Source organism: Terrapene carolina, unplaced genomic scaffold (genome assembly GCF_002925995.2).
Source record: "Terrapene carolina triunguis isolate 2854851 unplaced genomic scaffold, T_m_triunguis-2.0 Scaffold511, whole genome shotgun sequence".
Lineage (NCBI taxonomy): Eukaryota > Metazoa > Chordata > Testudines > Emydidae > Terrapene > Terrapene triunguis.
The window spans coordinates 1,341,423-1,349,382 of record NW_020664862.1 but is presented as its reverse complement, the minus strand read 5'-3'; the positions used below and the strand labels follow the sequence as shown (position 1 = coordinate 1,349,382).

Below are 7,960 nucleotides of genomic sequence, written 5' to 3'. Positions count from 1 at the left end.
AGCAACTTTTTCCAGTTGCATCCAAAATAGAAATTCACTCAAGACAAAAATCATAGATTCATAGAATTTAAGGAAAGAAGGGCACATTAGATTATCGAGTCTGACCTCTTGGAGAATTTCTCCCGGTTTACCCCCACATTGAGCCCAATGACTTGTATTTGACTAAAGCATCACTTCTGTTCCTCTAAAGCGTATCTTTTAGGAAGGCATCAAATATTGGTTTGGAGATATCAGGAGAATCCACAAGTCCTTTGAAAGTTTGTTCCCCTGGTTAATCACCAACGCAGTTAAAAATATGTGCCTCGTTTCCAAATTTAATTTCTCTGGCTTCCGTTTCCAGCCATTGGTCCTTGTTATACCTTTCCCTGATAGGTTAACGAGACCATTAGTACTTGGTATTTCATTCCTGTAAAAGTGCTTGTACACTGTTATCAAGTCAGTTCTCAATCTTCCCTAGTTCGACTCACTACATGCCAGTTTATACAGCCAAGGGTAAATTGGAACCGACCGAGGAGGGGAAATGTATTAGTCAGTCCCAGGCTGACTGTGAGCCACCAATGTGATGCCGGAGTGAACAAAGCAAATGAGATCCTAGAATGTGTCAGGTGAGATAGGGAAGATAGGGATGTATTAATATCCTTATAAGCTTCCTACCAACACTACAAGTAGAAGAATTCTGCGTGGACTCCTCCTTATGGTCTAAATGACAGACTGGACTTCTACATAGAGTGCTTCCCCAGACAGCACAGGCTGAAATTGTGAACAAACAGCATCACTTGCCCCACAACCTCAGCCGTACAGAACGCAACGCCATCCACTGCCTCAGAAACAACTCTGACATTATAATCATAGGGGTCAACAAAGGAGGTGCTGTAGTCATTATGAACAGATCAGATTATGAACAGGACGTTGCCAGGCAACTCTCCAACATCACATTCTACAGGCCACTATTCTCCGATCCCACTGAGGCATACCAAAAGAAACTACACCGTCTGCTCAAGAAACTCCCTACTATAGCACAGGAACAAATCTAGAGAGACACACCCCTACAGCCCCAACCAGGGGTATTCTATCTGCTACCCAAGTTCCATAAACCTGGAATCCCAGGACGCCCCATCATCTCAGGCATTGGCTCTCTTACAGCAGGATTATCTGACTATTTGGACTCTCTCCTCAGACCCTACGCTACCAGCACTCCCAGCTATCTTCGAGACACCACCGACTTCCTGAGAAAACTACAATGCACTGGTGATCTTCCTGAAAACACCATCCTGGCCACCATGGATGTAGAAGCTCTTTACACCAATATTCCACACGAGGATGGACTACAAGCTGTCAGGAACAGTATCCCTGATGAGGCCACGGCACACCTGGTGGCTGAGCTTTGTGACTCTGTCCTCATCCACAACTATTTCAGATTTGGGGACTATTTATACCTTCAAGTCAGTGGCACTGCTATGGGTACCCGCATGGCACCACAGTATGCCAACATTTTTATGGCTGACGTAGAACAACGCTTCCTCAGCTCCTGTCCTCTAGCGTCCATCCTCTACTTGCAGTACATTGATGATATCTTCATCATATGTGCCCGTGGGAAGGAGATACTTGAAGAATTCCACCTGGATTTCAACAATTTCCACCCCACCATTAACCTCATCCTGGACCAGTCCACACAAGAGATCCACTTCCTGGATACTACAGTGCAAATAAGTGATGGTCACATAAACACCACTCTATACCAGAAACCTGCTGACCGCTCTACTTACCTACATGCCTCCATCTTCCATCCAGGACACATCACATGATCCATTGTCTACAGCCAAGCTGTAAGATACAAACACATTTGCTCTAATCCCTCAGACAGAGATAAACACCTACAAGATCTTTATCAAGCATTCTTAAAACTACAGTACCCACCTGGGGAAGTGAGGAAACAGATTGACAGAGCAAGACGGGTACCCAGAAATCACCTACTACAGGACAGGCCCAACAAGGAAAATAACAGAACACCACTCGCCATCACATATAGCCCCCCAGGTAAAACCTCTCCAGCACATCATCAACGGTCTACAAACTATCCTGGAAAATTATCTCTCACTCTCACAAACCTTGGTAGGCAGGCCAGTCCTCACTTACAGACAGTCTCCCAACCTGCAGCAAATACTCACCAGCAAGTACACACCACACCACAGAAACACTAACCCAGGAACCAATCCCTGTAAGAAACTCTGTTGCCTACTCTGTCCCCATATCTACTCAAGCAACACCATCATAGGACCCAACCACATTAGCCACACCATCAGGGACTCATTCACATGCACATCTACCAATGTGATATATGCCATCATGTGCCAGCAATGCCCTTCTGCTATGTACATTGGCCAAATCGGACAAGCTCTATGTAAATAAATAAATGGACTCAAATCAGACATCAGGAATGGTAACATACAAAAGCCAGTAGGAGAACACTTCAGTCTCCCTGGACATTCCATAACAGATTTAAAAGTAGCCATTCTTCAACAAAAAAACTTCCAAGAACAGACTTCAAAGAGAAACTGCAGAATCAAAATTCATTTGCAAATTTAACACCATTCATTTGGGCTTGAATAGGGACTGGGTGTGGCTGGCTCACTACAAAAGCTACTTTCCCTCTCTTGGTATTGACACCCCCTCATCAATTATTGGGAATGGACCACATCCACCCTGACCGAATTGGCCCTCCAATTGAACCATCACTGGTTCTCCACTTGTAAGGTAACACCCTTCTCTTCGTGTATAATATTTAATGCATCTGTAATTTTCACTACATTCATCTGAAGACGTAGGTTTTTTACCCACGAAAGCTTATGCCCAAATAAATCTGTTAGTCTTTAATGTACCACCGGGCTTCTCGTTGTTTTTATCCTTATAACAGACACTGGTCAGATTTCCTCGGACAAACTGTGTAAAATTCTGGTCGCGCGTATTACAGAAAGAAGAATTCAGACTGGAACAGGGGCAAAGAAGGGCTCCTAGGATGGTCAGGGCAAGGGAGGGTCTGGCGTTTGGAGGAGCCTGGAAGAACTTGGCTGGTTCAGCGTAAGACAATACAGGCTGCATGGGGATCAGATTGCTCTATAAATACATTGGGTTGGGGGAGTGGGAATCACCGCGGCAGGAGACAAGCTCCTGAAGCTAAAGGACAGCATTGGCACAAGAACAAATGAGGACAAACTGGCCAAGAGCAAACTGAGGCTGGAAATGAGAAGTTGGTTTATGACCATTAAAGTAGGGAGGTTCTGGAACAGCTGCCCAACGAAAAAGTGGGGGAAACAACGTTTGACGATAGAGCTTGACAGGTTTATGCACTGGGCGATATGCCGGGGTTGCCTGTCACAATGGGGGACTGGGCTTATGGACCCAGGAGGTCCCTTTCAGTCTCATGTCCCTATTGGGCCCATTTAGCATCACACTGGGAGCTCATATGGAGTTGCTTGTCCACTATGGCCCTGCTCTGTCCCCAGGACGCTGATCTAGATGGACCATTGGTCTAAATCAATATGACCATTCTTCTGTTCTTAAATCATCTGATGGATGGGCTGCTGAAGAGAAGCCTTTTTCAGGGGCTTCCTCTGTTATAGAGCTGGTGTAGCCACCCTAGCAGACACCCGTAGTAGGGTGACCATACGTCACTTTTTTAAGTCCTGTCCCCTGAAGTAATGCCAGGCCCCACAGATGGGTAAGGCAGAGCTGGGAGGGGGGCAGCGTTCCAGCCTACGGTGACAGCCTCCTCAGACCAGAGTAGGTTCCTGCCCAGCTGCAGCTGTCTGGATCCCCAAGAGAAATTGGAGGCTTTTCATCTGCCTCGTGTTCATAACGTTAAAGAAGGTGGCACTGACAGAGTCTATGGCTGAACTCTGGGCATGGAAAGTTGAAAACCTCCTGACCAGTCTATGGCTGGGGTATTGTGCCCATCAGCTACTCTAACCAGCCTTCCTATCTCTGTGCAGCCCCCTCCACCCTGTACAACGCCCCTTCAACAGATCCTGCAGGCAATGGCTACTGTGACAGACCCTGGTAGCACATCTCTGATGAGCTTGTGCTAGCAGGGAGGTGGAGAGGGTCCTAGAGCACTTGTGGAGGCACAAAGGGTGGGTAGGTCTAGGTACCAGTGGATCACTGAGATCTGTACCTCACTTCTGGGATCCCAGGATCCTGGGTCCCTCTGTTTATTGCTCAAGGAGAAGGGATGGGACCTCCCCCCCGGAACTATCCGAGGGAAGTTTCCCTGTAAGGAGCCTTGTGGAATCTCCCCTCCCTGGCCTGCACCTGGGCTTGTAATGCAGGGGAGAAATCTGGTCCTATTTTATTATTATGATTCTTTTTTTTTTCAGCAACCTTACAGCGGCGACAGCCTCATTGTTACCACTAGGCCACCCCCAAGGTAGACATGTGACTAATCTGAATAATGCAAACAGTGATGGCAAGCCCAGATTCCAGGAATAGAGCCTGCAGCAGGGCTGGCGCTGCAGTCCAGTTGATTACCACCACCACACATCCCCTGTGATTTGGCCTCCTGCAGTTTGCCATTGGCCGTGATGGGGGTTAAAGCTGGTGCACACGAAGTCAAGCTGCTGAGGTTCCCTGATGTCCAAGTGGCCCCCGAGGGAATGTGCAGACATGCTTCATAAAGGCAGCTGCCTCCCTGTCTGAACAGATACTGCCTGCTACCTGTGCAACCTCTCCGATGACTTCTTGTCCTTTAGGGTGAAGTCCTTGTGTCAGCAGCTCCACGTCTAGCAGGAACTAGGTACGTTGGTAAGCTTCACTATCTTTAAAATGTGAAGTGAAGGGGAAAGACTGTGAGCTGTTTCCATTTGCAGAGGTTCTGTACAGCAGCAGAGGGCTCTCAGCTGGGCTGTTGGGGTAACTCAGTGACAGAGCTGAAGGACCCGCAGCCCTAGGTAGCTTGGGAACCCCTCCGCGACATCTGACCAAGCTCCACAATGGGTTGTTTAAGCTGCACAAATACCTCATAGTGTTAAAACCCCGATGCCCCAAGTCAGGATTTCTCAAAGGATCCCATTTCTACAGGTGCCGTGAACCATGGGCCTGATCCTGCCAGGGGCTGAGGGAGAGGAGAGGAGACTGCCTGGAATATCAGTGGCTAGTTCCCAAATCACCTTAGGCTTATGTCCTCCTGGAAATTTAATCAGCAAATGCATTTCCAAAGGTTTTATTCTCTGGATCGATTGTGAAGGCGGCTGCGTTGTTCTATGGTAACAGGGCCGATAGAAATATGCCCTATTTCCTGACTGGCCGAGGGCTCCAGCACTTCTAACATATAGATACGCAGAGTTTCAGGGCTACTGGCATGTCTGTCCCTCTCTGGTCTCTGAGAACCAGATGTCAGGCCTCATAACCTTCCCTCTCATGGGGTGGAATCCTGCCATCCTCCCACCCTCAGACTTGTCCCTGGCTTACAGCACATTGCAAATCAACTGTGCTTGCCGAGCAGATCCAAGTGGGTTCGGCACTGGTGGTTCTTTCCTCTGGGAGTCTGTGACTAGTGGTGAGATGAGTGACCAGTCAGCCCTCTTGAACCAAAATACTGTTTAATCTGAATATTAGGAATAAAGTGTAACATGGGAGAACAAGAGGATTTTCAAACAACAATCTTACACATCTCTGACCCCAAACCCTCCCACTCTGACAGGGACCCAGACAGGCCAAGGGCCTTCAGATTTCCCCAGCGGTGTCTGTGCCTCTCAGTTTGAAGAGCTTCTCAGCAACAGCTGCCCCACCTCTGGACAGACTCACAACACTTGCAAAACACGCTGTGTAATGTGGTTCGAACCCGGAAATAGGCTCTTCCCAAGTTGTAGCTACGGTGTTGTCTCTCAACCTCCCTGGGGTGGTTACTGAGTGATGGCTTTTCTTGAGCTGTTGCTTGTTTTCCAGCTGGTTGCTATTAAACTAAGAAGAACCAGACTGGTTTCACCTAACATAACATAAACATCCCACTAGCTAAGGGGGAGGGATAGTGCAGTGGCTTGAGCATTGGCCTGCTAAACCCAGGGTTGTAAGTTCAATCCTTGAGGGGGCCACTTAGTGATCTGGGGCAAAATCAGGTCTTGGTCCTGCTAGTGAAGGCAGGGGGCTGGACTCAATGATTTTCCCTTCCAGTTCTAGGAGATTGGATGTCTCCATTTATTTATTAATATAGGTCTACAGGAAACATCCCAAGAATTAAATTTAACGTACACTTTCATTATGACAGCTCAGCTTCATGTCTGTCACAAAGCCGCTCCTGGGTACTACGTATTTTATGAATGCAGGACATAGACAGTCAGAGAGAGAGAGAGAGAGAGAGAGAGCAACAGACTACTTTCCTGTGGGAAATGAAGTTCCATTTCCATGAATAGTCATGCATTTGAAATTGAAATCCACCTCTTGCAAACCCTCATTTTGCTAAATAACAGGTGCTGGGGTTACTATGTACTAGAGAGTGAGAGCTCAGGGAATGAACGTTTTCCGTGCTGACCCCAAAGCCTGTTTCCACTCCAGCTACAGGCTACAGACTGACAGAACAGAACCTGAGGAGAACCAGTCAGCTATTAACCCAGGGACAGGGGAGCTACTAGACCAGTGGTCTTCAAAACGGGGTGCACAAGAGTATCCTTGGGGGTGCACGGCAGGAGGAGGTGTTTTTTTTTTTTCTCCCTCCGAGCGGCTTTTTTTTTTTTTTGTTTCAGCAGTTCGGGCGGGAGTCCGAACGGCTTTTTTCGTTTGTTTGTTTTTTGGTAGAGCCGGCGTGGCAGGGGGTGCATGCTCAAAATTTTTTTACTGATAGGTGTGTGCGATCAAAAAAGTTTGGAGACCACTGTACTACACTTTTGTTTGCTGACAAGTGACTGAATGAGGGCTGAGACACTGTGAAATTTTCAGGTTCTGAAGAAATCCAGATGACAGATGCTACATTTTAAGTCCCACTAACCTGAAAAATCATCTCTGAAAGAAGACCAGAGGGGAAAAATGATTTGACATGTGTTTATTAAAGTACAGATGTGTTAATGTTATGCCAAAACTTTTTATTGTAATACAAATATTACAAACTAAACTTTCATGACTTGCATGTATATAGAAAGAGTTGCTGGAAACTGTGCAGGAAGGAGTAGTGGAAATTTTACTGTTCAATGGCTTTTGCTTTAGAAAGCATTTCAGAAGTTCTCCAAATACTGTTTGCAATGGGTTTGTGCTATTAACTCTTTGTTCAGTGAACCATTGCATGATACTCTCTCCTGGTAAATGAGCAGAAGCTATTTCTAACACTTACATTCAGGGTTGTCCATTCAATCACTATGCAATACATGTGCAAGAACATAAGCACCTAAGACTTTCCCAAAAGTCCCAAGAGACCAGAACCACTGGTCAGTGTTTCAGCAAAGAGTAGAGCTGAGGTGCAAGAAAGGGAAGTGTAATCATGGTTGTATGTAATTTACGCCCATCACCAGTTACACAAGCATGGCTCAAGTAACTTGCATACTCAACTGGATATGAGTGCAAACCTAGTGTATTCATATTCACCCGTTTGCAATGCCATCCTCTCCCCAACCCAGCTGAACTAACTGTCTGTGGCAGCTTGTAACTTGCCAGATATCTACAGACCCTTGTATGAGGAGAGGATGCAGTTCCTGTGAGGATGATGAGAAGCCTGTAAGATGATTGAACTATCTGGATTCAGTCAACAGTACAATGGGCAACACTCAGAAGTGGAGGCCCAGAAAGGGTGTGTGTGTGTAGAGGTCTCCACTGTAAAAATCGCACAGTGCTCAAGTAAGCTGTGGAACTCCCAACCACAAGATATCAGTGGGCCAAGAGCTTAGCCGGATTCAATGATGGAGTGGATGTTTATATGGGTAACAAGTTACAAAAAAAAATAAGTCTTGGAAGGGCTCTAAACCTTCCTGATTCACAACAC

General features: G+C 46.6%; 1 pseudogene; it reads left to right on the top strand.

Annotated features, from left to right (window-relative positions):
* Positions 1–4,779, top strand: part of LOC112107346 — a 5,712-nt pseudogene extending 933 nt beyond the window's left edge.
* Positions 4,780–7,960: the final 3,181 nt, after the last annotated feature.